The 8,006-nt window shown below is 42.3% G+C and overlaps 1 long non-coding RNA gene across 1 annotated transcript; it reads right to left on the reverse strand.

Annotated features, from left to right (window-relative positions):
• Nucleotides 1-6,761: 6,761 nt before the first annotated feature.
• On the reverse strand, nt 6,762-7,760 carry LOC121485488. The gene is made up of 2 exons (XR_005986299.1): nt 7,677-7,760; nt 6,762-7,259 (listed from the first exon to the last, which is right to left on the reverse strand). It is a non-coding gene; the product is annotated as an uncharacterized LOC121485488 (long non-coding RNA).
• Nucleotides 7,761-8,006: the final 246 nt, after the last annotated feature.

An 8,006-nucleotide genomic window follows, 5' to 3' on the forward strand; every position in this document is an offset into this window, starting at 1 on the left:
GAACATTTGTTGTTTTAAGTGGAAGTTGTTTTCCAAAATGTGTAAAGTTCATTCCTTTAGTGTTTACTTGGTGTTGGAGAAGTACATTAAATTTGGATTGTTTTGCTAAAAGTTTCTTGTTTTCTTCAGCTACCAGTAATACAATGTTCTCTGATTTTTATGTATGCTCACTGCTGGATTATAACCTAAAATATGAGTAAAGTCTCTGAGAATAGTCTTAAATATATTAATGTTGGTCTCACTGCTACACCCTTTTGCAAGTTTTCTTCACAGAACTATTTCCTATTATGTTAAGTCACATCCTCCAGGAAGGTGCTAAATTATTCTATTAGTTTGACTTAGCATCTAACATCAGGAGAATAAAACAGACAATGTAGGAGTTACCATGTGATCCATGGTAACTACCCTTAGGTATATACCCAAAAATAGAAAATACACATTCACCAAAACAAATACAAAAACACTCATATACAAATGTTTGTATTTATAACAGCCAAAAAGTGGAAGAAACCCAAATGTCCATAAACCGATAAAGAAAACGTATGCATATGCATGCATGGGTATATTATGCAGCCATAAAAATGAGGATTATTTTGATACAAGTTACAACATGGATGAATCTTTAAGACATTAGGCTAAGGGCAGCCTGGGTGGCTCAGCGGTTTAGCGCCACCTTCGGACCAGGGCCTCATCCTGGGCACACCTGATCAAGTCCCACATGGGGTTCCCTGCATGGAGCCTGCTTCTCCCTCTACCTGTGTCTCTGCCTGTGTGTGTGTGTGTGTGTGTGTGTGTGTGTGTGTCAGTCTCTCATGAATAAATATAATCTTTAAAAAAAAAAAAGACATTATGCTAAGTGAAATAAGCTAGGCACAAAAGGACAAATACTGTATGACTCCTCTTCTATGAGATGCTTTGAATAATCAAATTCATAGAGACAGAAAGTAGATGCCAGGGACTGGGGGGAGAAGGGGATGGGAAGTGTTTAATAGGTAGAGTTTCAGTTGGGAAAGATGAAGACGTTCTGAAGATGAATGGTAGTGATGGTTGCAGAACAATGTAGATACACTTAATGCTACAGAACTATACACTTAAAAATGATTAACATGTTGGGGCACCTGGGTGACTCAGTTTGGTTAAATGTCAAACTCTTGATTTTGGCTCAAGTCATGATCTCAGGATTGTGAGATGAAGCCCCAGTGTGGAACCTGCTTAAGATTCTCTCCCCACTCCTTAAAAAAATAAAGGTTAAAATGTCAACTTTGGGGATCCCTGGGTGGCTCAGTGGTTTAACGCCTGCCTTTGGCCTGGGGCGTGATCCTGGAATCCCGGGATGGAGTCCCAAATCGGGCTCCCTGCGTGGAGCCTGCTTCTCCCTCTGCCTGTGTCTCTGCCTCTCTCTCTCCCTCTCTCTCTCTGTCTCTTAAGAATAAATAAGTAAAATCTTAAAAAAAATAAAATATCAAATTTTGTTATATATACTTTACCACATAAAAAAACAAATGAAGTACTTATACATAATTAATAGTGGTGCATTAACAGTGGTACTGGTTATACAAACCTATGATTACTACGTTAAAAACTATGGGATCGGGATCCTTGGGTGGCACAGTGGTTTGGCGCCTGCCTTTGGCCCAGGGCATGATCCTGGAGACCCAGGATCGAATCCCACATCGGGCTCTCGGTGCATGGAGCCTGCTTCTCCCTCTGCCTATGTCTCTGCCTCTCTCTCTCTCTGTGACTATCATAAATAAATAAAAATTAAAAAAAAAAAAAACTATGGGATCCCTGGGTGGCTCAGTGGTTTAGCGCCTGCCTTCAGCCCAGGGCATGGTCCTGGGGTCCCAGGATCAAGTCCTACATTGGGCTCCCTGCATGGAGCCTGCTTCTCCCTTTGCTGTGTCTCTGCCTCTCTATGTGTCACTCATTAATAAATAAAATCTTTTTAAAAATAAAGAAACAAAATAAAAATAAAAAAAAAATTAAAAGAAACAAAAACTACTGGATTATACACTTTAAAAAGGTGTGTTTTAGGGACACCTAGGTGGCTCAGTGGTTGAGCATCTGCCTTTGACTCAGGGAGTGATCCTGGGATCCAGGATCAAGTCCCACATGGGGCTCCCTGTGAGGAGCCTGCTTCTCCCTCTGCCTGTGTCTCTGCTTCTCTCTCTCTATCCGTCTCTCATGAATAAATAAATAAATCTTTTAAAAAAAATAAATAAAAAGGTGTGTTTTATAGTAAAGAATTATATGAATTTAAAAAGGTAAAAATTTACACATATATTCCTTACCATCATAGTGCTTTTTAAGGTCAGCATAATTTGCTAGTAAGCTGCCAGTGGTGGCTACCGTCAGAATAACATCACTGCCTTATAAAATCCCAAACTGCATTATCTGAATCTCCCTAGTGGCCTCTGATGCATTTATTCCCATTTGATGTTCACCTTACTTACTAAAAGAAACATAAAAGTAGCAACCACATCACTTGAGTCTTTTTATCAACCCAAATACTAAGATTGCATGGTTAGGCATATCATAAGCACTTTGGAAGAGTCTGATTGTTTTATCTCAAATTCTACTCTTTAGAGTTTACATTAATATCTACACAAAAATCTAACAGTTGCTAACTTAATTAATTTGGTTCTACTATATGATGGCATATATACCATTATTAATCATGATGATATTGGTTCAGGCAAATAAATATATAATGCAAGAATGGTATCCTATTGAATTTAAGACAAAATCTATATTCAGATTTTCTAAATGTGGAAATATTCTTAGAGTCCATGAGATTTAACTGCCTTGGTTTTTCATTAGTAAAATCCAGAGAATGAAGATCACCTACTAAATATGAATATTTTGGAGAAAGATAATCTCTATAAAAACTTAATATTGGGACATTTGGGTGGCTCAGCAGTTTGAGTGCTGCCTTCGGCCCAGGGCGTGATCCTGGAGTCCCAGGATCGAGTCCTACATTGGGCTCTCCGTATGGAGCCTGCTTCTCTCTCTGCCTATGTCTCTGCCTCTCTCTGTCTCTCATGAATGAGTAAAATCTTAAAAAACAAAACAAAACAAAAAACTTAATATTATGCTATAATACTATATTAATGTTAGCTATTTAAAGAACATTTCATGTTCTTTGATTATTACAAAAGAAATAATTCTAAAATATCCTTTTTAGAGTAAAGTTATACTTCTCAGCTCTGCTCTTATAACACTCATAAAAAAAATTGAGGGGGATCCCTGGGTGGCGCAGCGGTTTGGCACCTGCCTTTGGCCCAGGGCGCGGTCCTGGAGACCAGGGATCGAGTCCCACATCCGGCTCCCGGTGCATGGAGCCTGCTTCTTCCTCCGCCTGTGTCTCTGCCTCTCTGTCTCTCTCTGTGACTATCATAAATAAATTAAAAAAAAAAAATTTAAAAAAAAATTGAGGACCTTGGTTGGAGAATGCATTTTTTATTAATAAAATACTAAGAATATCTAGGAAAGTGGAGGAGGAAATTTGCCTTTCTGCCAACTGTAGCAGCAAAAAAAGACACTTTTTTGAATCATAATTTGCTCAAGGAACCTAAACTAATCAGGAGTCTCATAAAGTGAGACATTAAAACATTAATAAAAGGCTCAATACCTTTAATCTGTGAAAGAAATGTGAATATTAGTTCTTTTCTCTTATTACAATACATACTTGGAAATGTTATTTGGAAGACACTAAAAAAATTAGTTATTAGGGACACCTGAGTGGTTCAGTCGTTGAGCATCTGCCTTTGGCTCAGGGTGTGATCCCAGGGTCTGGGATGGAGTCCCACACTGGGCTCCTTGTGGGGAGCCTGCTTCTCCGTCTTCTTGTGTCTGTCTCTGCCTCTTTCTCTCTCTGTGTCTCTCATGAATAAATAAATAATGAATAAATAAATTTAGTTCTTTTCTCCCCCTCCCTCCTTCCCCTCGGTCCCCTCGCTCCCTAAATAAAATCTTAAAAAAAAAATCAGTTATTATTGTGAAGTTTTGTAAAACCAATCTTAAATCTCTTTTTAAAAATCTAACTCTGGGGGCACCTGGCTGGCTCAGTTGGTAGAGCATGCAACTGTTTTTTTGTTTTGTTTTGTTTTTTAAGAGAGAGAAGAGAGAAAAAAGAGAGCAGAAACTCAGGGAGTGGCATAGGGAAAGGAGAGAGAATCCCAAACAGACCCACATTCAGAGTGGAACCCCACACAGAGTTCTGTTTCATGACCCTGAGATCATGACCTGAGCTGAAACCAAGAGTCCAGTGCTTAACTCACTGAGCTACCCAAGCACCCCAAGCTTGTGACTCTTGATCTCAGGGTTGTGAGTTTGAACCCCATATTGGGTATAAGAGATTTCTTAAAAACAAAAAAAAAATCTTTAAAGAAAAATCTTAACTCTGAAAGACTATCTTATTTGATACTTGCGCCCTGGTAACTAATTTAATTAATAGGTTATTTCTATTACCTAAAAAGTATAAATATATAGAAAGTTTTTTTTTCTTTTTTCCTTAAAGATTTTATTTATTCATGAGACACACACACACACACACACACACACACAGGCAGAAACATAGGCAAAGGGAGACGCAAGCTCCACGCAGGGAGCCCAATGTGGGATTTGATCCCAGGACCACGGGATCATGCCCTGAGCCAAAGGCAGATGCTGAGACACCCAGACATCCCTGGAAAGTTTTTCAAACCAGAAATCGTCACTTCTGTCTTCTACTCACATGTACATATAATAAGACTCATGGACTCTTTGCAAACTCAGATAGTTATTTCTTTTTGGTTTGACTCTTATACTTAATATGATCATACTCTTCAAAATAAAACAATACATATATACTAAATGGAAAAAATACTAATAGCATATCTCTGGGTGGTGGGAATAAGAGTATTTTATATTTCTTCATCAGATGTTCCTTAGGATAGTGTATGTTTTACAACAGGCCTTCATTAATGGCATCACCAGAATACAAGATATTTCAAAATATTTCAATGACATTTCAACATATGACAAATATATTTTAAAATATCATAGAGGGGTACCAGTGTGGCTCAGTCAGTTGAGCAACCAACTCTAGATTGTAGCTCGGTGATCTTGAGTGGTGAAATTGAGCCCTGTGTAGGGCTCTGCCTGCAGTGGGGAGCCTGCTTGTGATTCTTTCTCTCCTCTCCCTCTGCCCCTCTCCTGCTCTCTCCCTCTGTCTCTTTCAAGAAATAAAACCTTTTATTTATTTATTCATAAGAAACATAGAAAGAGAGGCAGAGGGGATCCCTGGGTGGCGCAGCGGTTTGGCGCCTGCCTTTGGCCCAGGGCGCGATCCTGGAGACCCGGGATCGAATCCCACATCAGGCTCCCGGTGCATGGAGCCTGCTTCTCCCTCCACCTGTGTCTCTGCCTCTCTCTCTCTCTGTGACTATCATAAATAAATAAAAAATTAAAAAAAAAAAAAAAGAAAAGAAAGAAAGAGAGGCAGAGACAAAGGCAGAGGGAGAAGCGGGCTCCCTGCAGTGAGCTTGATGCAGGACTCAATCCCAGGATCCCAGATCACTACCTGAGCCAAAGGCAGACACTCAAACACTAAGCCACCCAAGTGTCCCTCAATAAATAAAATATTTTTTAAAATCACAGAGAAAAAACAACAGTTTTTTCATTCTTGTATTTATAACATCTGAACCCTATGCATGTCATGGGAAAGTATTACAAAGGAAACAAATTATACCTACAGTCCTTGCATATCCTTTGGTTGTATCTCCCCAACACAAACACTTTCATTACCAAGATTCTACTGAAAACAAACACAATACAGTTAAGTGGCACTTGTAGATTGCATCAGAGAATGTAATAAAGGTAGAAGAGTGTTTGATACACAATAGATGCTTGATGAATGTGGCTACACCACCACCCTTCCTTAGTGAACAATTAAAATATTAAATATTACTTTATGATGCACTCCTTGCAAAACTTCTCACAGTAATACCTTTTTGAGTGGGATTCATATATAATTTAAATTTTCCCAGGGAATACGGTTGACAAATATGAATATTGCTTAACATTATAGAGTGTAGGGCAGCCCGAGGGGGTGGGGGGTGGGGCCTGGGGGAGGAGGGTTCAGTGGTTTAGCGCCACCTTCAGCCCAGGGCGTGATCCTTGGAGACCCGGGATAGAGTCCGACTTCCTGCGTGGAGGGTGCTTCTCCCTCTGCCTGTGCGTCTGCCTCTCTCTCTCTCTTTCTCTCTCTCTCTCGTGTCTCTCATGAATAAATAAATAAAATATTTTTAAAAACATTATAGAGTATATATTTTCCTTAAGTCTAATTCTGTATAAACATAATTTTTTTTCAAAGATTCATTTATTTGAGAGAAAGAGCATGCACATGAGTGGGGGAGAGATAAACGGAGAGGGAAAAGAAGGGAATCCCAAGCCCACATACGCCGGAGTGTTGAGCTGGACTAGGGGCTCCATCTTACCACTCCCAGATCATGACCTGAGCCAAAACCAAGAGTGGGAGGCTTAACCGATTGAGCTACCCAGGCAACCCTATATAAATATAATCTTAACAGCTACATCATATTCAACCATATGGGTTCATCATTAAACATTTCCATAATCCTAAACAATAATTTTTCACATATCAGAAGCAGGAAAATTGTCCTTGATTCTAACCCCCCCAAAAAAATCTGAATACTGGGAGGTTCTGTTTACAATAACAATACACAGGAGGATGTGAATGATAACAGAATGAACATGAGAATGTTAATGAGGTTTTACTTCAATATCACCCAATATCCACTGGGAAGAAAGCAGATCATGATTGGGGCATTTCAGAAAAAGGAAAGAATGCCCTAAAACCAATAATTTTATGGGGGGGGGGGGACTAGCCCAAACAGTGATTTTTTTTTTAATTTTGGACGCAACAATTCTTTCCTCCAATTCTTTCCTCCTCATCGGGGTCCTTCTTTTGCGAGAATGGCAGGAGGGAGTAGGGAGTCACAGGATGCCAGGAGCACAGAATGACCTCGTTGTACAACATTCTCTACGTCCATGCCCGTCCTGCTCACACACACAGAGATGGAAATGGGACGGCGTGTCATCTGTGTGAAGTTTACAGGAAGTTCCTGATCTCTGGGAACGCCGTGGTTCTGAGACACGTGGCTGCCCTTGAAAGCTCCCAAGTAAAGGATTTCCAAGGCGTTCCCGACCTCCAACTTCGTTCTTATGGCCAATTCCTCTGTGGCAGCCACAAGCAGCTGTGAGGAGAGAAGCGGAAGCAAGCGGCAGGGAACCCAGAGCCGTGGGACGAGGACACAACAGAGCCATAACAATCGCCACACACGTAAACACGCAACCAAATCCACGGCGCAACACGTGCACAGCCACGCACGTGCCTCACCCTCACTTCACAATCGCACCTGCTGTAACGGAGGCACCGCTGGGCGCGCGTGCGCAGACAGGAGCACACAAGCTCGCTCGCCCCCTCGCCATCTGCCCCTACGGACCCACAGCACCCTCCTCCGCGGTTCAGGTCACGGTTAGCAACTTGGCCGCCCCTACCGCGGGCTTCCACGCTTTAAAGCCTGCCTCCCCCACCCCAAGTTAACTGGTTGTCCAGAGCCCAGCCTGTCGACACGCCGCGCCGCTTACATCCCCAGACGAGTTCAACTCACCGAGCGCACAGCGAGAGAACCGCGCGAAAAAATGGAAACCAAAGAGCCGCTGGGCCCGCTGCCCCCTGGGAAATGTTGGAGCCGGCCTGTCCCGGGCCGCGGTGGCTTGTGGGGAGAGCAGCCCGAATCCCAGAAGCCTCACGGAAGCGCTAGGTCGCGCCGGGACCGCCCAGCGCGGGCCCCGTGGGGAGATTGTTTCTCTGAGGAGTGCGCCACCCGAGGGCTGGTAACGCCCGCGGGGAAACGGAAGGCGGCGCCGTCAGGCTAGAAGGCGGGGAAGGGCACTCCGGAGCTGGCGGCCGTCGGCAGCCGCGGGCCTGAGGGTGCAGA

Source organism: Vulpes lagopus, chromosome 2 (assembly GCF_018345385.1).
Source record: "Vulpes lagopus strain Blue_001 chromosome 2, ASM1834538v1, whole genome shotgun sequence".
In the NCBI taxonomy this organism is placed as follows: Eukaryota; Metazoa; Chordata; class Mammalia; order Carnivora; family Canidae; genus Vulpes; species Vulpes lagopus.